General features: G+C 46.6%; 1 pseudogene; it reads left to right on the top strand.

The window, feature by feature from the left end:
- Nucleotides 1-402: 402 nt before the first annotated feature.
- LOC137095610 (uncharacterized) lies at nt 403-19,530 on the top strand (annotated as a pseudogene).
- The last annotated feature ends 4,450 nt before the right edge of the window (nt 19,531-23,980 follow it).

Here is a 23,980-nt window from a genome sequence, read left to right as displayed (position 1 = left end):
AATCCAGAGAAATCTCAGGCAAATAAGAAGAAAAAGAAGTTTGCAATTTTTCCCTGTCCTGAGGAAGAATTAAGTAACCCTCCTCCTCATGTTCCTATATATCCACATTTAAAAGCCATTGACAAAGGAGGGTCAACCCTGGCTTCCCAGTCAAAACTTTTAACCACACCAAAATCTTTTGATACCTCTCCTGGGGAGTCTTCACTTACAAGATCACCTTTAATGGATCTAGCATCTGCAAGCAGATGGCTTCAAAATATAACAGAAGAGTTTTTGCGAGATAGTCCCATAGCTGGAAGAACTAGAAGTCATAGTAATCCCAATCCAAATATTACTTTTCAATTGCCTTTGAGAACAATGGTTCAATATGTACAAGAACCAGATAGCAAAGGAGAATTAACCATGACTCCAAAAACTACTTATCAGCATGTACCTTTTACTACTTCCGATTTGTTAAATTGGAAGTCTAACAATCCTCCCTATACTGAAAACCCTCAGCCACTTATAAATTTGTGTGAAACAATAATGGCTAGCCACCAGCCAGATTGGCCAGATTGCCAACAGCTATTACAGGCTCTCTTTACGTCTGAAGAGCGAAGAAGAATCCTTAATCAAGGAACCCTAATAGCACAGGCATATGCTGCCAAGAACACAAGTTATGATCCCACTGAATGGGCTGCAGGGGCATTTCCTTTGACAAATCCAAACTGGGATCCTAATATCAAACGAGAGACTACATAGTCCGATACAGGGAATGTTTAATTGAAGCTTTGAAAAAAAGACCCCCAAAGGTGGTCAACCTCAAGAAGATACAAGATGTAATACAAGGAAAAGATGAAAGCCCCGGTGCTTATTTAGAGAGATTGTTAGAAGCTTATCGAAAATATAGTCCATATGATCCTGAATCTAAAGATGGATCTGCATTATTAAATACTTCATTTGTTACTCAATCTGCACCAGACATTCGTAAAAAATTGCAGAAACAAGATGGGTTTGCAGGGATGAATTTGTCCCAATTAATTGAAATAGCCACCAAAGTATTCATCCATAGGGATGAAGCAGAAAAGAGAGAGAGAAAGAAAATAAGAGAGGAAGATCTTAAGACTCTTTTGAATATATTGGATGAAAGAGATAAAAAGAAAGAATTTGGAAGTGAAAATAGAGGGAGAAGAGGAATGTGGAAAAAGGGAAGAGGAGGAAGAAGAGGGATGCCCCTGGGAAGACGCCAGTGTGCCATTTGTCGTCAAGAAGGCCATTGGAAGAATGAGTGCCCATCTGCTCAAGGAGCAGTAGGAATACAAAGGAGAGTGCCATCCCAGAGAGGATATTGGAGAGGAAGAGGCCGGGGAAGAGGCCACCACGGGGGATATGCTACCCCGGTTCCTGTGGCTAGATATGGAGGAAAAACAGAAGAATTTGTTGGCATGGCTGGATTAGGAGAAGATTGGACAGAATAGGACAGACCGGCCTCCTTATGCCTAGGCCCGGGGGAGCCACTGGTCAAAATGAAAATTGAGGGCCAGGAAATGACTTTTTTTAGTAGATACGGGAGCTGAACACTCTGTGGTAAAAAAGCCAGTGGCCCCTAAAAATGGACAAGAACTTCAAGTGGTTGGTGCCACCGGGCAAAGAAGAAGTTACCCTATGTTACAAAGTAGAAAATGTGATTTAGCAAGACAACAAGTGATGCATGAATTCTTATATATCCCCGAATGCCCAATCCCTTTATTAGGAAGAGATTTGCTTTGTAAAATGAGAGCAATATTGGCATTTGAAGCAAATGGAGAAATGGAAATGACTGTTAGAAAGGGACCCTATACTTTGATTTGCCCTATGTCAGAAGAATGGAGAATATTTACTGTTTGCCAGAAAAGTACAGAAGAATGGAAGAGCAATGGAGTTCCAGGAGTATGGGCGGAAGACAATCCACCTGGTTTAGCCCGGTGTATTCCACCTGTACAGGTAGAGGTAAAACCAAGGATGGGACCTGTGGCTATTCGACAGTATCCAATACCTTGAAAAGCTGTAGAAGGGATCCATTCACATCTGATCCGGTTACTAAAATATGGGATCCTAAGAGAATGTAGGTCTCCTTGGAATACCCCTCTTTTACCATTACAAAAGCCAGGGACACAAGATTTTCGTCCAGTGCAAGATTTAAGAGCTGTAAATCAAGCTACAGTAACCATACACCCTGTTGTTCCTAATCCATATGTACTTTTGAGTTTAATACCGGCAGTGGCTACTCATTTTACAGTTTTGGATTTAAAAGATGCATTTTTTTGTGTACTACTTGAAATCGATAGTCAGCCCATTTTTGCATTTCAATGGGGAAACCCCACAACTGGAACTAAAGTCCAGTATACTTGGAATCGTTTGCCTCAAGGGTTTAAGAACAGTCCAACTATATTTGGAACTGCATTGGCTCAGGACTTACAAGGGTTCCCATCAGACCCTAAAAATAGGGTGCTTTTACAATATGTGGATGATCTTCTTTTGGCAGCCACGTTGCAAGAAGAATGTTACAGAGCAACTAAAGAACTATTACATTTACTCTATGAAAAGGGATATAAGGTTTCTAAAAAGAAGGCCCAGCTGTGTCAAACTAGTGTCAAGTATTTATGTTTTCGTGTGACACAGGGAAAGAGACAATTAGAAATTGAAAGAAAACAAAAAATTTGCGCTATCCCCACCCCCACCAGTAGGCATCAAGTGCGAGAATTTTTGGGGAGTGCGGGTTTTTGCAGACTCTGGATACCTAACTTTGCTATAATGGCAAGGCCTCTTTATGAAGCTACAAAGGGGTGTGAAAAGGAACCATTTAATTGGACCCCCCAATGTGCCCAAGCATTTGCCCAGTTAAAACAAGCTCTGGTGCATGCACCTGCCTTGGGCCTGCCTGATTTGGAGAAGCCATTCACACTTTATGTTGGTGAACGAGGTGGAATAGCAGTGGGGGTGCTTACCCAGCTATTAGGAGACCAGTAGCTTACTTGTCTAAGCAAATTGACCATGTAGCAAAAGGATGGCCAACTTGTCTACGTGCTGTAGCTGCTACGGCCCTGCTGACTCAAGAAGCTGATAAATTAACTTTGGGACAAGAGTTGATAGTTAAAGTCCCTCATTCAGTAATGGCTATCATGGACTATAAAGGCCATCATTGGTTCACAAATAGCCGTATGCTAAAATATCAGACTTTATTATGTGAAAACCCTCGAATCAAGTTACAGATTTGCGGTACATTAATTCCTGCTTCACTCCTGCCTGTTGATGGAGAAATGCTTCAACATGATTGTTTAGAAACTATGGATGAGATATATTCCAGTAGGCCTGATCTAAAAGATCAACCATGGCCTGAGGTGGATGCCATTCTTTTTACAGATGGAAGCTGTTTTGTTGAAAATGGACAAAGATATGCTGGATATGCAGTAGTAACTGCAACTACTGTGTGGGAAGCAGAACCACTTCCTCTAAATACCTCAGCTCAAAAGGCAGAACTGATAGCACTAATTAGAGCTCTGGAGTTATCAGAAGGAAAAGTAGTCAACATTTATACAGATTCTAAATATGCATTCACTACTTTACATGGACATGGAGCATTATATAAAGAAAAGGGACTACTAAATTCTGCTGGGAAAGAAATATAACATAGTGAGACCATTCTGAGATTGTTAGATGCTGTCTGGATTCCTGCAAAAGTAGCAGTGATGCATTGCAGAGGACATCAATATGGCGAGGATCCTGTGACCTATGGAAACCGGTATGCTGATACCACCGCAAAGGCCGCAGCCCGAAAGGGACGAGGAAAAGAGCCGGTCATGGCCCCTTTGCAGGTAAGAGACTGGATACAAAATGATGACTTGCTATATACTCCAGAAGAAGAACAATGGGCCCAGCGTGAGAAAGCTGTAAAGAAAAATGGATGGCTGGTGTTGCCTGACCAGAGACTGTTTGTACCCAGGCAAATAGCTTGGGAAATGATTAAGGAGGCACACCAAGAGACACATATGGGCAAAACAGCTTTAGCCTCACTGATGGGACGGCAACTTTACATAAATGGACTCGCTGCTCTAACAGGAATAGCCGATGTCAGATTTGTGCTAAAAATAACCCCAGAACAGGGCCGATGCCACCTCCAGGGGTTCAATAACAAGGAAATACGCCTTTTGAATCTCTAGTAGTAGATTTCACTGAAATGCCTAAATGTGGGCCTCATAAATATTTGCTTGTTTTCGTATGCACTCACTCTGGATGGCCTGAAACATATCCAACTAAAACTGAGAAGGCAGCTGAAGTGTCAAAGGCACTTCTTAGAGACATTATCCCAAGATATGGGATTCCTTTACACATTTATTCAGATAATGGTCCTGCTTTTGTATCAGAGGTATTACAGTCCTTAGTCCAACTATTGGGAACAAAATGGAAGTTACACTGTGCATACCGACCTCAAAGCTCAGGAAAAGTAGAAAGGATGAATTAAATACTAAAAGGAAAATTATCAAAGATGTGTCAAGAGACTTGCTTGCCATGGACTAGGTTATTACCTATGGCCTTGTTACATATTAGATGTACTCCTACTAAGTTTTTGGGCCTGTCACCTTTTGAACTCATGTATGGAAGACCTCCACTTGGATTGAGGCATCTTCAAGGGGACCTCGGTCAATTGGGACAACAAACATTAAAAAAAGATATCCAAGCATTAAGACAGACTATAGCTCAACTCCAACAATATACTGAAGAATTGAGGCCGCCCTGGCCAGCTACTCCTTTACACTCTTTTCGCTATAAATATTGTAGCCTGTCTGACTTCCAGTGCATGTCAGATATTGCTTCTGTACGCCCTATCAACCTTGATAGTAAAACACCTGAAAATCAATTGCTGTCTCCGTCTCCTTTCCTCACTGATTGTGCTCTAATGATCTCGGGTAACGTATGTTCCACAACAGAGGTACTTCAAGTCCCATCATCCACGGTCCATCATGCTTGAAACAACATCAGGATGTAGAATGGGTTATGGGGCTCTGTGTGCCGACTTTGGTCTTGATCAGTCATTGGATGAGGTTTGCAGTGGTCTCACAATGTGAGTGAAGGTACTGAAAGTCCTATAATCCATGGTCCATCCTCCTCCACACAGGATGTAGAGTGGGCCATGAGGGCTCCACATGTCAACTTTGGACTTGATTGGTCATTAGATGAGGGTTGGAACAGACTTGGGAATTGAGTGGAGGTACTTCAAGTCCTATCATCCATGGTCGATAATGCTGTAAACTGCACCAGGATGTAGAGTGGGTCATGCGGGCTCTCAGTGTGAATTGTGGTCCTGATCCATCATTGTTGGCAGTTTTATTGGTTTTAAGAAAGGAGGGCAGGTATTGCAAGTCCCATCATCTATGGTGCACCCTCCTCCAAACCACACCAGGATGTAGAGTGCGTCTTGGAGACTCAGTGTGCCAAGTTTGTTCTTTTTCCCATAATCCATGGTCCATCCCTAGCCAAACAACACCAGGATGTAAAGTGGGTCATGAGAGGTCTATGTGCCAAGTTTGGCCTTGATCAGTCATTAGATGAGATTCACAGCGGTCTCAAAATGTGAGTGATGATACTGCAAGTCCCAACATCCAAGGTTCATCCTCCTCCAAACTGCAGTAGGATGTCGAGTGGGTCATGGGCGCTCTGTGTGCCAAGTTTCGTCTGTATTGGTAATTTTCTAAAACAGCCTCTGGCCTTTCCCTTTATTTTCTTTGTCATCTCGGAATCTTGGAATTGAAACTGGCCAATCAGAGACCATCTGCAAATTTCCTTCTCTCATGTCTCCATTTTGGTCATGAACCCTTTTCTCTACTAGGGGCTCCTGTTGAAGCTGACGAATCAGAGACCATATGCAAATAGCACCACAGTGGCAGCCAATCAGAATCTTGGAACTTTCAGGCTGGCTAATGAGAGACCATATGCAAATAGCACCACACTGGCAGCCCATCAGAATGCTGGCACATACACCGCAACACCTCTGTGCGCCGCATACAAACTTTGACTTTATTATATACTAGCTTGGGGACCTGGCGCTGCCCGGGTTATTTGAGAAAGGAATTGTGTATCAAGATTGGTCTTTATAGGTTATGGCTTGCAGTGGACTTAGGAAGTTAGTGAAGGTACTGCAAGTCCCAGCATCTGTGGTCCATTTTCCTCCAAAGTGCTCCAGGATGAAGATTGGGTCATGAGGGCTCTGTGTGCCACGTTTGATCTTGATCGGACATTAGATGAGTGTCGCAGCAGTCTTGGGAAGTGAGTGGAGGTACTTGAAGTCCCATCATCCATAGTCTGTTCTCCCCCAAACCTCACCAGAATATTGAGTTGGCCATGGGGGCTCTCTGTGCCAAGTTTGGTCTTTATTGGTATTTGAATGAGTGTCGCTGTGGTTTCCGGAAGAGAGTGAAGGTACTGGCAGTCCCATCATCCATTGTCTGTCCTCTTCCATATAGCATCGGGATGTAGAGTAGGTCATGGGGGTTCTGTGTGCCAAGTTTGGTCTTGATGGGACATTAGATGAGGGTTGCAGCCGTCTTGGGAAAGGGAGTGGAGGTACTTGTCCTATCATCCATGGTCTGTTCTCCTTGAAAGTGCACCAGGATGTAGAGTGGGTCATGGGGACTCTGTGTTCCAAGTTTGGTCTTGATCAGTCATTGGTGAGTGTCTCAGGGGCCTCAGGAAGTGACTGCAAGTCCCATCATCCATTGCCAAATTCTTACAAACCACACCAGGATGTAAAGTGGGTAATGCGGACTCTCTGTGTAAATTATGGTCTTGATCCATTGTTGGCAGTTGTAATGGTCTTAGGAAGGGAGTGCAGGTATCGTAAGTCCCATTGTCCATGGTGCATCCTCCTACAAATGGCACCAGAATGTAGAGTGCATCATGGAGACTAAATGTGCCAAGTTTTATCTTTATCGGTCATTGGATGAGGGTTGCAGTGGTCTCAAGAATTGAGCAAAGGTACTGCAAGTCCCATAATCCAGATTCCATCCCTGGCCAAACCACACAAAGATGTAAAATGGGGCATTAGATGTCTATTTGCCAAGTTTGGTCCCGATCAGTCATTGAATGAGTTTAACAGCGGTCTCAGAAAGTGAGTGATGGTACTGCAAGTCCCATCATCCATGGTTCATCCTCCTTGAAACTGCAGTAGGATGTAGAGTGGGACATGGGGGCTCTGTGTTCCAAGTTTGGTCTGTATTGGTAATTTTCTGACAGAGCCCCTGGCCTTTTCCTTTCCTCTCTTTGTCATCTCAGAATCTTGGAATTGAGGCTGGCCAATCAGAGACCATATGCAAATTTCCTTCTCTCATGTCTCCATTTCTGTCATGAACCCCTTTTTCCACCAGGGGCTCCTCTTGAAGCTGTCCAATCACAGACCATATGCAAATAGCACCACAGTGGCAGGCAATCGGAATCTCGGAACTTTCAGGCTGGCCAATCAAGAGACCATATGCAAATAACACCACAGTGGCAGACAATCAGAATACTGGCACATACACCGCCACACCGCCACACCTCTGTCTGCAGCATAAAAACTTTGACTTTTATTATATAGTAGCTTGTGGACCCGGCGCTGCCCGGATTATGAGAGAAAATGGGTAATGGTGGTTCTGTATGCCAAGTTTGGTCTTTATTGGTCATTGGATAATTGCTGCATTGTTTTCAGGAAGAGAGTGAAGGTACTTGAAGTGCCATCATCCATGGTCCACCCTCCTCCAAACAGCAACAGGATATAGAGTGAGTCATGGGGGCTCTGTGTGCCAAGTTTGGTCTTTATCAGCAATTGGATGAGGGTGGTAGTGGTTTCTGTAAGTGAGTGAACGTACTGCAAGTCCCATCATCCATGGTCAACCCCCTGCCAAAACTGCAGCAGGATGTAGAGTGGGTCATGGGGGCTCTGTGTGCCAAGTTTGGTCTAGATTGGTCATTAGATGAGGGTTGCAGCAATCTTGGGAAGGGAGTGGAGGTACTTGAAGTCCCATCATCCATGGCCTGTCCTCCTCCAAACAGCACCAAGATGTAGAGTTGGTCCATGGGGGCACTGTGTGCTAAGTTTGCTCTTGATCAGACATTGCATTAGGGTTGCAGTGTTTTCAGTAAGTGAGTAAACGTACTGCAAGTCCCATAATCCATTGTCAACCCTCCTCCAAAACTGCAGCAGGATATAGAGTGCCAAGTTTGGTCTAGATTGGTCATTAGATGAGGGTTGCAGCTATCTTGGGAAGGGAGTGGAGGTACTTGAAGTCCCATCATCCATGGTCTGTCCTTCTCCAAACTGCACCATGATGTAGAGTGGGTCATTGGGGCTCTGTGTGCCAAGTTTGTTCTTGATTAGTCATTGGCAATGGTCGCAGTGGTCTCAGAAAGTGAGTGAAGTTACTGCAAGTCCAATCATCCATCTCCAAAGTTTTCCAAATGACACCAGGATGTAACGTGGATCTTGAGAGGTCTATGTGGCAAGTTTGGTCTTGCTCAGTCATTGGATGAGTTTTTCAGAGGTCTGAGAATGTGAGTGGAAGTACAGAAAGTCGCATCATCTATGGTCAACCCTCCTCCAAAACTGCAGCAGTATATAGAGTGGGTCACGGGGGCTCTGCGTGCCAAGTTTGGTTTTGATCGGACATTAGATGAGTGTTGAAGCAGTCTTGGGAAGGGAGTGGAGGTACTTGAAGTCCCATCATCCATGGTCTGTCCTCCTCGAAAGTGCACCAGGATGTAGAGTGTGTCATGGGGACTCTGTGTGCCCGGGCCAACACTGTCATGCCTCGTTTAGAGATGAGACACCCGCTCGGGCTTCTCTCCCCTCCTTCACGTTGCGGCATATGGGATAGCGTATCCGCTAAAACATTTTCCTTCCCCTTGAAGAATTTGAGCTTGAAATCGAACCTACTGAAATATTGTTCCCACCTTATCTGTTTAGCTGACAACTTCCGGGGTGAAGTGATGTATTGTAAGTTTTTATGGTCGGTCCACACCTCGAAAGGCACACCGCTCCCCTCCAATAGGTGCCTCCAACACTCTAAGGCCTTTAATATTGCCAGCACCTCCTTCTCCCAAATTGGCCAATTTCTCTCTGTTTTGTTGAATTTTTTTAAACAAGAGCCCACATGGCTTCAACGTGCCCCCCCCCCCGAATCCCTCTGCATCAGTACTGCCCCGTACACCCAGTCCAAGGCATCGCAGTGGAGTATGAATCATTTGGCCATATCAGGATGGGTCAGGATTGGCTCTTCTATGAATCTACGCTTCAGTTTCTCAAAAGTCTCTTGGCATTCTGCCAACCAGGCCAACCTTGCCCCTGGGGACCGCACCTTGGCCGTCTCCCCCCTCCCCTTGGTCTTCAACAACTCTGTGAGGGGTAGAGTGAGTTAGACAAAGTATTTGATGAACGATCTATAAAAGTTTGCAAATCCCAGGAAGGATTGCAACTGCTTGCACATTGTTGGGGGTTCCCAATTTTTCACATCATCTACTTTTGTAGGGTCCATCGAGATGCCCTTATGTGAAATCCTATATCCTAGGAAATCTATCTGTTCCTTGTTGAATTCACACTTGGGTAGTTTGGCAAACAGTTTTGCCTCCCTCAACCTCTGGAGCACCTCCCTCACCAGTTTGATGTGGTCGGACATATTTCGGCTGAATATGATCACATCATCTACAAAGCAATACACCCCACGATACAATAACGGATGCAGCACCTCATTGATCATCTGCATAAATGCCCCCCGGCCCCCCTTAATCCGTATGGGCACACACATCAGTTGTATAACCCCAGGACGCAGGAGAAAGCAGTCTTCCATCTGTCCTCTGGTTTAATCCACAATTTGTGGTAGGCCTCGACTAGGTCCAGTTTCGTAAACACCCTCCCTTCTAAAAGTCTCGATAGCAAATCTTTGGTCAGGGGTAAAGGGTAACTGGTGGTCGTGCTCACTGCATTTAGCCCCCTATAGTCTATACACAGCCTCAGGGAGCTGTCCTTCTTTCGTCTGAACAGTACAGAGGCTCCCAAGGGGGATTCGGAGGGTTCTATAAACCCCCGGGCTAAGTTCTTGTCTATGTATTTTTTTAACTCATCCATCTCTCTGGCTGACATAGGGTATAGTTTGCTCTTGGGGAGGCTAGCGTTTTTATTAAGTTCGATTTTCACCTCTACCCTTCTCTGGTGGGGAGGCAAGAAGGTAAGAGTTCTACATCAGCCTTCCTGTGCCTGCCTTCTGGACTACAAAACCACCAAGGACTGCTACTGAGCAAGCCTTTACAAACTGGGTGAGGCTCCCTGCACCTGCTGTGACTACCACTTGAGGGCAGTTGCTGTTGAGGGTGGGTCATTGGACCCTTTAAAAGCTGCCTGCTCTCAGCAGCAGAAACAGGCCAGAAGCTGAGAACTGTTACATGTGGATTAGGTTGTATGTTGTTACATGCATGTTGCTCTATGTGTGGTTAATGAATAGCCATCCTCCGTCCCACACTGCCCTCTCTGGTGAAAACAGACTGTGTAAATAACACTAGCTCCACAGCTGCGAAAGCTCACTGGCAATTGGTGACTGCAATATCAACAACTGTCTTCACTGCACGAGCTATATCACTTCGTGAGCATTACCGCGCCTTTTCCTTGGATGGTCAAGAAGAATCCAGGGGGTTTGGCCAGTGGATGCTGGCTTGTACTCCACGGATCCAGGAAGCCGGACGCCTTGTGTCTAATTGGCCCCTTTGATTGGGTGAGGCTTTAACTTGTGAAGACATTAACCTTGAATTGTTCCAGCACTGTGTCACTGTGTCACTTTAGCCTAGAGCACTTTAGCCTAGAGCACTTTATTAGATCGTCCTATTATCCTATTTGTGAAGCTGCTCCTTTAGTTGTGAAGCTTCTCCTTAATATCTTGTTAATATCTGTTAAAATCTGTATCCAACTATCAGTCATCAGCTGACATCATATATCCTCGGCTTGCCAAGGATCAGTCGTCCTTTCATCCATCCAATAGGAAATTTATGTGGCTAGGGAATTAGATCTATTTGACTCACTTGATTAATTTCAGTATTATTTCTGCATTTTAATTTGGTAGTGGATTTAATACGGTATATCGTATTGTATGCTGGGGCGGTTCTGAAAGATTACCAACAGCTGCAGTTTGACTGAAGGTCATTAGTAGAGGAATGGTTGTTTTCCCTGGGACTCAAGGTCAAGCTGCTAGTACTTCCCAAACCATTCTGTTTTTACAAATTGCACCTCCACTTCCCCTTGTCCTTATCGTGTGTGGATTTAGTACTGTTAATTGCCAATTCTTTGCCAATACTACTGCACTGTAAATGAAGGCCTTTGTAATTTAACTCCTCTTCATGCTATTGCGATAGACGACGGGTTAGCACTTTAACTAACGGAGGAATATCTGTTGAGTATCAATTTCAGCGTTGCTCTTGGACTGTCATTTTAAGCTTGCATTTGCACTTTATAATCTTCTCCAATAATGGTCGAATGGTGGGGGAGAATTGGAGATTGTTTTATGAAGCAGAGGAGGGGAATTATAAGAACGATGAAATCGATGTATTGACAACGGGCTGGGTTAATGATATGCCATATAACAGTGCAATACTAGATCGTCAGGATATGAATGAAGAATGGGGGTGGTAGGGGAGAATTCCAGGCCTCAGGGCCCCCCCCATAGAGGTGATGATGGGGAGGGGGAGATATGGGAAAGGGAGAGTTAAGAAACCAATTCGGACAATTCGTGAACAAACTCTGAGGAAAATTCCAAAATGTTCTCCTGACTTGGTAAACTTGGGTTCCAAGGTGGACGGTCCTCCTGGATTGAAGGTGGTGCTGTTGAACGCCAGGTCTGTCAATGGCAAAACATCAACCATTCAGGATTTAATACTTGATGAAAAGGCAGATCTGGCGTGCATCACGGAGACCTGGTTGGACGAGGCTGGAGGGGTTAATCTCACCCAGCTTTGCCCACCATGTTATGCCGTGCAGCACCAACCGAGATCCGGGGGGTGGGGAGGCAGAGTTGCAATAAAGATTCCATCTCCTTGATCAGGTGCCCGACCTTACAGTCAACCTTGTTTGAATGTGTCCACCTGAGGTTAGGAGACCAGGACAGAATATGGCTGTTGTTGGTGTACCGACCACCTTGCTGCACCATGGCCACCCTACATGAGCTTGCAGAGTTGGTTTCGGGCCTGGCATTGGAGTCCCAGCAGCTCATAGTGCTGGGGGACTTTCTCCTCCAAGTCTGCATGAAGATACACAGTATTCACATCAAAATGTTTGACTTTTAAATTCCTATTACTGGCAATTGCAAGGGTTATTTTTAGTGCTTCCCCAGACACCGTGGGGCTAAATATCTCATTAAATGTTTCTCCATATATCTGTTCAAAACCTCTAGCAACTAACCTGGCTTTGTACAAAAAACCACCATCCTTCGTATGTTTACGTCTATAAACCCAACGACAACTTAGAACCTTTACATTGTCAACTGTTTTAGACTTCTCCATGACTTGCAAATCTTTCAAAGAATCAAATTCACTTTGCATTGCTTTCAACCAAAGATTTCTCTCAGTCTCATCTCTTTTCAACATCTCTTTATAACTTTGAGGTTCAGACCAGTCATGCTCCTGTATTTTCACAACTTCACAATGGTATCTCTTTGGAGGAATACCCTTAGTTGTCCTAGAACTACGCCTAGGAATGGTCCTAGTACTATCTCCTCCATCAGTCTCATCAGTCTCTGAATTACTAGAGCTAGTACTTTCTGAACTAGAAGGTTCAGCTTCAGCTTTTCACTTCTGAGGTTCTGTCCTTTTAATTACAGGACTACTGCCTTGTAACTGACTAACAACAGATTCTTGCTTCACTTGCACTTGTGTTCCAAAACTGTGTATCTTGAGATGTGCTTGGTTTTATATTTTGCTGTGCAGTCTGTTGTGAAACTGATTGCACTTGTGTAGCAGGCCGCTGTGAAACTTGCTGTGTAGTTGGCTGTGTGGTTAGTGGTGTGTGCATTTGAGTATTGAAAGGCAGAAACACTTCCTTATTTGAATGAATTCTTTCCCAACTACTGTGTTGTTGGAACTTCACATTTTTAGAAACTAACACCTGATTATTACCACACCAAAATCTCCAACCTTTTGACTCAGAAGCAGGGCCTAGATATTTCAATTTCTTCCAAATAGAATCCTTTTTATGTCTTTGTTGAGAAGGAATTAAGACATATGAGTCACTTCCAAAAACTCTGATTGAACTTAAATCAGGAGTTTTTCCAAAAAACAACACATAAGGAATACTATTGACACTTCTGCAAAAAGAACGATTGAGCACATAGGTGGCGTTTGCCACAGCTTCAGCCTGATATCCATCAGATAAACTAGCATCTCTTAACATTTTTCTAGCTACAACCTTTACAACACCTATCCACCTTTCTGCAACCCCATTTTCACTGGGTGAGTAAGGATTTGTTAACCTGTGAACTATACCAAATTTTTCAAGCAAATTTTGCATTTGTTTGGACATAAACTCAGCACCACAATCACTCTGAAAAGCTTGCACTGGGTACCCAGGAAACTGTGTTTGCATTAGCTTCAGCCAAGCAGAAATTTTTTGAAAAACTTCACCTTTAGTTCTTAGAAAGTGAACTTCAGCCTTGAAAAATCATCTACCAAAATCAAAAAATATTTTGACCCGCCTACAGAAGTAGGATGGGGACCAGATACATCAATATGAACAAGCTCTAAGATCCTTTTTGAAACTCTAGCACTGTATTTTGCTATAGGAGCTTTCTTAAGATTTTCTGATGCACAAATTTCACAATCTAGAAAATTCTTACATCCTTGAATAGGAATCTCACACAACTCAGCTGTCTGTCTTAGATACTGCCATGACAAATGACCCATTTTCCTGTGAAATTCATGAATACATTTGTCATGTAATGGCCTAGGATTATCAGGTATCTGCTTAATGCAAGCAGACACATCAGTAGAAGACTTTAAAACAAAAAATCCCTTTTCTTGTCTCAGTTGCACTTCATTACCTTGAAAATCAATTAGCATAGACTTTTCTTTCTTTAAAGACACCTCAAAACCTTCATCCAAAAGTTTGTTGACACTGAGAATATTACACATCATTTCTGGTACATAGTACACATTCTCAAGAGTACATTTCAGACTTTCAATATAAAGATCACCACAAGAAAATACTTTAACTTTTCTATCATCTGCCAAAGAAATAAAGTTTATATCAGAGTTTCTCACATTTGTCAACAGTTCTATAGTTTTTACCAAATGTTGAGAACAGCCTGAGTCAATAATGAAAGAGTTCGCTGTATCCTTCTTAGAGGTCACCAGGAAAGCATGCTGTAAGTTCTTTGAAGAACTAGGTCTCTCCACTTGCTTGTTTCTCCATTGTCCTGGATTCTGTTTGCAATTCTTAGCATAATGCCCTTTCTTTTTACATTTATAGCACACAATTTGTGACTTTGGCTTAGCAACACAAGCAGTGTCATTAGAAGCAGTCCCAAAACTTGAACCCTTCTGCATAGGAGCAAAACTTCTCAACTTGCATTGAGCTTCAAATTCCATAATTTTCCCCGAAATAAAAGGTATTGTAAGATCCCTGTCTGGAATTCCATGAAGAAAGTCCATAAACGCATAAAAAGGGTGAGATAGAGATCCCATCAAGATTAACGCTTGTTGCTCAGGGGAAAAAATAATGTCTCTTGCTCTCAATTCTGAAAAAAAAGCCACAACTTTTGTAACATGAGTTTGAACTGGAGTGCCCTCCTCTTGTTTGAGGTTAAACAGCTGTCACATAAGAATTATCTTGAGCCACTTGATTGTATTTGAACATGTCTTTAAACAGATTCCACGCAGTTTGTGCATGAGGAATATTATGAAGGTGAACCAACAAAGAATCTGACACAGACAATTGAAGAAGCGCCAAAGCTCTTTCATCTTTTTGTTGATCCTCAGGAGTTAGTTGGGCTGGCAAATTCTCAATTATTTCCCATAAATTCTGGGAAACAAGATAGGCTTTAAATCTGATGCTCCAACTGGGCCAATTGTTATCAGATAGTTTATCAAAAGGGAGTGAACCAACTTGAAGAGGTGGCAAAGTCATTTTGGTATTTCACTTTAAAGTCCCAAAGTTCCAAAAACAAAATACTCACTGCACCAAAAAAGAAAGGACCCCCAGTATACCAGGGTTTCAGCCCAGCCAATTTATATTCACTTCTTCAAGTAAAATTGGCTTCTAGCAATCCAATATCTTTCAAAACTTTGCTGTTATTCTCTGGAATTCCAAACAGGGTCTGACTCACAAACTGTTTGCTTCTCCTTTCGGCTTCAGAAACATTTGCTGAAAAAACCTTTTGTGGAAGACAGGACAGGAAAGCAACAAAGTTGGCCCTTGCTGCACAGGCACATAGAAGGCAAATTCTCCAACATAGCAAGCCATAAATCTTCTTGATTACTCTGAGATTCCACCCCTCTGACCAGGGGCCCCATCCCGCAGTCAACAAATTTTGAATGCGTCCACCTGAGGGTGGGTGACTGGGACAGAATAGGGATTTTGTTAGTGTACCGTCCACCTCGCTGCACTACAGTCTCCTTACCTGAGCTAGCAGGGGTGGTCTCGAGTCTGGCATTGGAATCTCAACAGCTCCTTGTGTTGGGAGACTTCAATGTCCACGCCCGGTGACCCTCTCAGGAGTGGCTCAGGACTTCATGTCTGCCATGGCAACCATGGGGCTGTCCCAACAAGTATCTGGCCCCACCCACTGTGCTGGACATACATTGGACTTGGTTTTCTGTCAGGGATGGGAAGAAGGTGGCGGTGTGGAGGAGTTGACCATCTCTCCGTTGCCATGGACCGACCACTACTTGGTCAGATTTAGGCTCACTGCGCCCCCTAACCTCTGCAGAGGTGGAGGACCCATTAAGCTGGTCCGCCCGAGGAGGCTTATGGATCCGGATGGTTTCCTGATGGCTCTTGGGGATTTTCCCACCACCTCAGTAGGTGATTCTGTTGATGCCCTGGTCGCTCTCTGGAATGGGGAGATGACTAGGGCAATTGACATGATCGCTCCGGAACGTCCCCTCTCAAGTAGCCGAGCTAAACTAGCCCCTTGGTTCACTGAGGAGCTGGCAGCGATGAAGTGAAAGAAGAGGGAACTGGAGAGCGTGTGGCGATCGGATCCGAGCGAGCCAAATGGAACACGGTTTGTGTCCTTTTTAAGGGCATATGCCGTGGCAATAAAAGCCGCTAAGAAAACTTTCTTTGCGGCCACTATTGCGTCTGCAAAGAACCGTCTGGCTGAGTTGTTTCAGATTGTCAGAGGCCTTTTAAATCCTGCCACTTTAGGCGGGAGCCCTGACAATTCGGCTTCTCGCTGCGAAGCTTTTGCTCGGTTCTTTGCAGACAAAGTAGCTTTGATCCGTTCTGGTCTGGACACCATTTTAAGGGCAGTATCTGAGGATGTAACACGAGCACCTGCTTGTCCTATTTTGATGGATTCATTTCAATTGGTGAAACCCGAGGATGTGGACAAGATGCTTGGAGGAGTGAGGCCTACCACGTCCATCCTAGACCCCTGCCCATCCTGGCTTCTAAAGGAGGCCAGAGGGGGATTGGCTGAGTGGGTGGAGGTGGTGGTTAACGCCTCCCTTCGGGAAGGCAGAATTCCAGCGAGCTTAAAACAAGCTATAATAAAACTGCTGTTGAAAAAACCATCACTGGACCCCACTAAATTCGACAACTTTCAGCCAGTTTCCAATCTTCCCTTTTTGGGCAAAGTCCTGGAACGTGTGGTGGCCTCACAACTCCAGGTATTCTTGGGAGACACGGATTTTCTGGATCCGCCATAGTCTGGTTCAGACCGGGACGTGGAACCGAGACAGTCTTGGTCGCCTTAGTGGATGATCTGCGCCGGGAGCTCGACAGGGGGAATGTGTCCCTGTTGGTGCTGCTGGACCTCTCAGCGGCCTTCGATACCGTCGACCACGGTATCCTGGAACGTCTTGCAGGGATGGGTCTCGGGGGCACTGTTTTACAGTGGCTTCGGTCATTCCTGGAGGGTCGCTCCCAGAAGGTGTTATTGGGGGACACCTGTTCAACCCCATAACCCTTGTCGTGTGGGGTTCCTCAGGGCTCTATACTGTCCCCGATGCTGTTTAATATCTACATGAAGCCGCTGGGGGAGATCATCCGGAGTTTCGGGGTATGGTGTCATCTGTACGCAGATGATGTCCAACTCTGTCACTCCTTTCCACCTGCTACTAAGGAGGCTGTCAAGGTCCTGAACTGGTGCCTGGCCGCTGTAACGGTCTGGATGAGGGCGAACAAATTGAAATTGAATCCAGACAAGACACAGGTACTCCTGGTCAGTCGCAAGGCCGAACAGGGTATAGGGTTACAGCCTGTGCTGGATGGGGTCGCACTCCCCTTGAAGGCGCAGGTTCGCAGCTTGGGTGTGACCCTGGATTCATCGCTGAGCCTGGAGCCCCAGGTCTCAGCGGTGACCAGGGGAGCATTTGCACAGCTTAGGCTCGTGCGCCAGCTGCGCCCGTATCTTGGGAAGTCTGACTTGGCCATGGTAGTCCACGCTCTGGTTACATCCCGTTTAGACTACTGCAACGCTCTCTACGTGGGGTTGCCCTTGAAGACGGCTCAGAAGCTCCAATTGGTCCAACGTGCGGCAGCCATGATACTAACAGGAGCGGGGCGCAGGGAGCATACAACCCCCCTGCTGTACCAGCTCCACTCGCTGCCGATCTGCTACCGGACTCAATTCAAGGTGCTGGCATTGGCCTATAAAGCCCGAAACGGTTCTGGCCCAAGATACCTTACTGACCGCCTCTCGGCCTATGAGCCCACGAGGACTTTGAGATCTTCCGGGGAGGCCCTGCTCTCGATTCCGCCTGCATCACAGGCACGGCTGGTGGGGACGAGAGATAGGGCCTTCTCGGTGGTGGCTCCTTGGCTGTGGAACACCCTTCCCGTAGACATCAGGCTAGCCCCCTCCCTGTTGATATTCTACAGAAAGTTAAAGACCTGGTTGTTTGAGAAGGCATTTGGATAGTAGTGCAATGACGGGTAACTCGACCATAGGAATGGAACAACGAAAATGGTATTGGATTGTGAACTTGACGATGAGACGACTCGGAATGGCTTGTAGTTATATTGATGTTTTTGATGAGATGTTTTGATAATGATGTACTGTGGATTATTTTTGTATGTTGTATTTTGCACCTGTTTTTCTATGTTGTACACCGCAATGAGTAGCCATTAGGCTAATAATTGCGGTATATAAGCGAAGTAATAAATAAATAAATAAGCAACCCTCCTAAGGTTTAGTGTTCAGCAGCAAGCTATCACTTTAAACCTTGCTGCTCACCAAAGCAACCAGGAGCAGAAAACTCAAAAATGCCTTCAAAAAACTTCTTAATGTTCCAAACCACATATTTCAAAAACAAACATCACCTCAGACACATGGATTATGTAGTGTCTGGGCCCATAACCTGTCAGCAGAGTTATAATATCAAATAAAAATAACAATACTACAGCAGAAGCTTACTTTATTACAGCTTCATAGTGGAAACAAAAAGAAAACTTCAGAGACCAGACCAGACTAGACCAAAGACTGCAGGCAGATGCAAACCATTATAACAGCAGTAATGAGCTCCACCTGCACCCAATTGACCAAACCCAACCACAAGCATTCCAACAATAAAAGGCACAAACCCACAAACATAACCAAATACATTCAATGAACAATATAATTTTGCACATTTTACAATACTTCCAACAGTTATGCCGTGCAGCACCAACCGAGATCCCGGGGGGGGGGGCGGGGAGGCGGAGTTGCAATAGTCTATAAAGATTCCATCTCCTTGATCAGGTGCCCGACCTTACAATCAACCTTGTTCGAATGTGTCCACCTGTGGTTAGGAGACTGGGACAGACTAGGGCTGTTGTTGGTGTACCAACCACCCCGCTGCACCATGGCCGCCCTACATGAGCTTGCAGAGTTGGTCTCAGGCCTGGCATTGGAGTCCCAGAGGCTCATAGTGCTGGGGGACTTCAATGTCCATGCAGAGACCACTCTTTCAGGAGCGGCTCAGGACTTCATGGCCGCCATGGCAACTATGGGGCTGTCCCAGCTAGTATCTGGCCCCACCCACTGTGCTGGACACACACTTGATTTGGTCTTCTGTCAGGGCTGGGAAGAAGGTGGCGGTGTGGAGGAGTTGTAAATCTCTCCTTTGTCGTGGACTAATCACCACCTGATCAGGTTTAGACCCTCTGCAATTTCTTACCTTCGCAGGGGTGGTGGACCCATTAAGATGGTCCGCCCCAGGAGGCTTATGGATCCAGAAGGACTTCTTATGGCTCTTGGGGATATTTCAGTTGCCTTGGATGGTGATTCTGTCGATGCCCTGGTCACTCACTGGAATAGTGAGCTAAATAGGGCAATAGGCACGATTGCTCCGGAGCGCCCCTCTTAAGTCGCCAGGCTAAACCATCTCCTTGGTTTAACGAGGAGTTGGTGGAGTTGAAGCGAACAAGTGGCTAGAGAACGTGTGGCGGAAAGAGCCCAGCGAGCCAAATCGAACATGCCTATGCCTTTACCTAAGGGCATATGGCGCGGCAATAGAGGCCCCTCAAAATGCTTTCTACTCGGCCAATATTGCATCTGCAAGGAACCGTCCAGCAGAGCTGTTTTGAGTAGTCAGAGGGTTGTTGAATCCCACCTCTCAGGATGGGTGCCCTGATGACTTGGCAGCTCGCTGTGAAGCCTTTGCTCAGTACTTTGCGGACAAAGTCGCTTTGATCCATTCGGGCTTTGAGACCACATTACCGGCAGTCTCTGAGGATGTAACACAAGCATCTGCTTGTCCAGTTTTGTTGGATTCATTTCGATCTGTTCAACTCGACAAGGTCATCAGGGTTCTTGGGGAGGCGAGGTCCACCACATGCATCCTAGACCCCTGTCCTTCCTGGCTGGTAAAAGAAGCCAGAGGGGGTTTGGCAGAGCGGGTAAAGGTGGTGGTTAATGCCTCCCTTCGGGAAGGCAATATTCCAGCCAGCTTAAAACAAGCTGTTATTAAGCTTGAAAAAACCATCACTGGACCCCACTCAATTTGTCAACTTTCAGCCAGTTTCCAATCTCCCCTATTTGGGTAATGTCCTGGAACGTGTGGTGGCCTCGCAACTCCAGGAGTTCCTGGTAGACACGGATTATCTAGATCCGGCACAGTCTGGATTTAGGCCGGGACATGGTACTGAGACAGCCTTGGTCGCCTTAGTGGATGATCTTCGCCGGGAACTGGACAGGGGGAGTGTGTCCCTGTTGGTTCTGCTGGACCTCTCTTCGGCCTTCGAAACTGTCGACCACGGTATCCTTCTGGGACGCCTCGCAGGAATGGGTATTGGGGGTACTGTTTTGGGGTACTGTTTTGCAGTGGCTCTGGTCCTTCCTCGAGGGTCGCTCCCAGGTGTCACTAGGGGACTCCTGCTCAACTCCTCGGCCATTGTACTGTGGAGTCCTGCAGGGTGCAGTACTGTCCCCTATGTTGTTTAACATATACATGAAGCCGTTGGGAGAGATCATCCGGAGTTTCGGGGTACGGTGTCATCTGTACGCAGATGATGTCCAACTCTGTCACTCCTTTCCACCTGCTACTAAGGAGGCTGTCCAAGTCCTGAACCGGTGCTTGGCCGCTGTGATGGACTGGATGAGGGACAACAGATTGAAACTAAATCCAGACAAGACAGAGGTACTCTTGGTCAGTCGAAAGGCCGAACAGGGTATAGGGTTACAGCCTGTGCTGGACGGGGTTACACTCCCCCTGAAGGCACAGGTTCGCAGTTTGGGAGTTCTCCTAGATTCATCGCTGAGCCTGGAGCCCCAGGTTTCGGCGGTGGTCAGGGGAGCTTTCGCACAATTAAAACTTGTGCGCCAGCTGCGCCCGTACCTTGGGAAGTCTGACTTGGCCACGGTGGTCCACGCTTTGGTTACATCCCGTTTATACTACTGCAACGCTCTCTACGTGGGGCTGCCTCTGAAGACTGCCCGGAAGCTGCAGCTAATCCAACGCTCGGCAGCCAGACTACTAACTGGTGCTGGGTACAGGGAGCACACCACTCCACTGTTACACCAGCTCCACCGGCTGCCAATTAGCTTCCGAGCACAATTCAAAATGCTGGTATTAACCTATAAATCCCTAAGCGACTCCTGCCCTGTTTACCTCTCTGAACGTATTCTCCCCTATGAACCATCAAGATTATTAAGATCGTCTGCAGAGGTCCTGCTCTCAGTCCCACCGGCCTCACAAGCGCGTCTGGTGGGGACGAGGAACAGGGCCTTCTCGGTGGTGGCCCCTCGACTCTGGAACTCTCTCCCACTGGAGATCAGAACCGCCCCTTCTATCCTGACATTTAGGAAACAGGTGAAGACTTGGTTATGGAGACAGACATTCGACGAGTGAGCCAACACCTTGAGATATGGATGGAGGATGAAGAGCAACGATTTTAGTGTGACGACTGACCATTATAGTTATTGATTGTAATTACTGTTTTAATGTTTTACTGTATGACGTTTTATTGATTGTATGTGATATTATGGTTGGAAACTGGTCTGAGTCCCTCAAGAGAGGTGAGAAGGTCAGTATACAAAACCTTTAAATAAATAAATAAATAAATAAACTTATCAGCTTCCTTTTTGTCAAATACGTCTGCAAAGTCTTGGTACTCTGGGGAGATGTCCCATACCCAGTCTGGTGGCGTACTTTCCTCCCCTCGGCTGCATTTCCCTTTTGGGGGCCCTCGGAAACGTAGGCTCCCTTCCCTCCAATCTACTTGTGGGTTTGCCTCCCTCAGCCACGGCATGCCCAAGATTATATTGTACGTTGCCATTTGGGACATGATGAAAGTTACTCCGCCTTCCCAGGTACCTACCTTGCACCTCACTCTCTCAACTTCGAACCTTGCCGGGACCCCTGACACCACCGACCCATCCAACTGAGAGAATGCTATGGGGGCCTGCAGGGCTGTTTTCTTGCATTTCAGTTCGTCTGCCAACTCAGGGGTCATTATGTTCCTGGAGCACCCACAGTCTATGAATGCTTTACAGCTGGCCCATCTGTCCTCCCCCTCTAGCTTGATAGGGAATACTAGCATTCCTGGGTTGTGACTCACCAGACTCTCTATTGGGGCCTCAGGGGGGATGCTTTCCTCCGCTCTCTTCCCAACAGCTTGATTTGCTTTGGCCTGAGGAGCCCTTCCCCTCTTCCACTGCCAACATTCGGCCACTCTGTGATATAGACGGCCACAAACAAAACACCCGCTCAGACATTCCTTGGATCCACCTTTTGGCTCCCTCCCGGCTGGTTCTTTCTCTGGTTTTCGGCTCTCCTCCCTCTGCCGGGCGGTATGCGGCGTTGATCCCCGAAGTCTCCTGACCTGGGCCAGCATTGTCTCAATGCGTCCCGTTAGCTGTATCCATCTGCGGACGTCTCCGGATCGTCGCGATGTAGCGCCCAGGAGAGTATTTCCTTCCTCAGGCCTTCCTTAAAGATTTCGACTTTAGTGATGGCTGACCACTCGGGCACTTTTTCAGCCAGCGATTGAAACTCCTCCACATATTCTGACACTGTTTTCTGGCCTTGCGATATGGTCTTCAGTCTATCTCTCGCTCTGACTCGCTCAAGTGGATCTCGGAAGCGTGCCTCCAGGGCGGCCAGGAATGCTCTCACCGACCCCAAGCATGGGTCGTGCCTGGCATGGAGTTGGACATACCAGCTCGCTGTGCCTCTCCTCAGTGCTGTGCCCATAGCCCGCACCCGACTGGCTTCCGATCTGAAGGTAGGGGCGTTATCTTCCAAGTAACCCCTCACCATAGACAGGAAGAAATCAAGATCCCCGGCTTCTCCTCTGAATTCCACCCGCAGCTCTTCCCTCCTCTGCTGGGGAATGGGTGGTTGCACCTCCCAGGCGCCCGCACACGTTGGCCCACCCTGGAGCTCCTGCCGCTCTGGGGGCAATCCTTGTAGCCCTGTGCCACGCCCAGCCCGGCCGGGGGCACCAGGGATGTAGTTTGGTGGGCAACTGTGGCTCCCCACGGCCCTCCTCCTTCCTCGTCGCTCTCTGCCCCTCGGCCCCAGCTTGTCCGGGCCTTGGGGCACGTTCCATGGTCCCGGTTGCTCCTTTCACCCATGCTCCATAGCGACGCCGCTTGGGGCTGTGGTTCCTCCACCAGAGGGGCTAGGTGCTCCATCAGCCTCGACATCATAGCAAGGGTGGTCTCCATAACCGCTACCCTCTCTTCCAGATATTCCATCCTCTGGGGGGAGGGGATCTCCAGGTCGCTGCTTCCTCTTGCGGTCTCCCCCGGGCCTTTCACTCGCCTCTGGGTCTCTCCGTTGGACCGGGCGTAAGCAGTCGACGCTGCTAAGACCGTCACTCTTTCCAGCTATGCCTCTGCCTCCCCGAAAGGCGAGTTCTGCATACCTCCCACCGCCCCGAGGAGGGGGTTCTCCTCCTCAGGTGGGATTTCATCTTCATCCGTAGTAGCACCTCACCACGAACGTGGGATGGTGCAATGAATCTCAGCTTAAATGTCAGCTCACAGCAGCTGTTCCCAAAGATGACACAGGACCTCCATCCATTATCAGCAAAGAACTTCACTACTGGACACATGAACATACAGAAAGCCGAGATTGACCAGCAGTGGCTGGTCACTCCTTATATATACACACACACACATTTGAAATAAGAGTTCCCGCCAAGCCAAAACCCCGTGCAATGTTCCCGCCAACAGCCAACCGTCTCCTTCCAAGGTCACCAGCTGCAGACTCCTTATCAGGGCCTGACGTCAGGACCCTAGTTTTCAGCACCAAAGCCAAGCGCCTGGAAACAGGATCCTGACAATATTATATCATATATTTATATAATATA

This window comes from Anolis sagrei, chromosome Y, assembly GCF_037176765.1.
Source record: "Anolis sagrei isolate rAnoSag1 chromosome Y, rAnoSag1.mat, whole genome shotgun sequence".
Lineage (NCBI taxonomy): Eukaryota > Metazoa > Chordata > Lepidosauria > Squamata > Dactyloidae > Anolis > Anolis sagrei.
The sequence above is the reverse complement of the archived record's forward strand: the minus strand, read 5'-3'. Positions and strand labels throughout refer to the sequence as shown.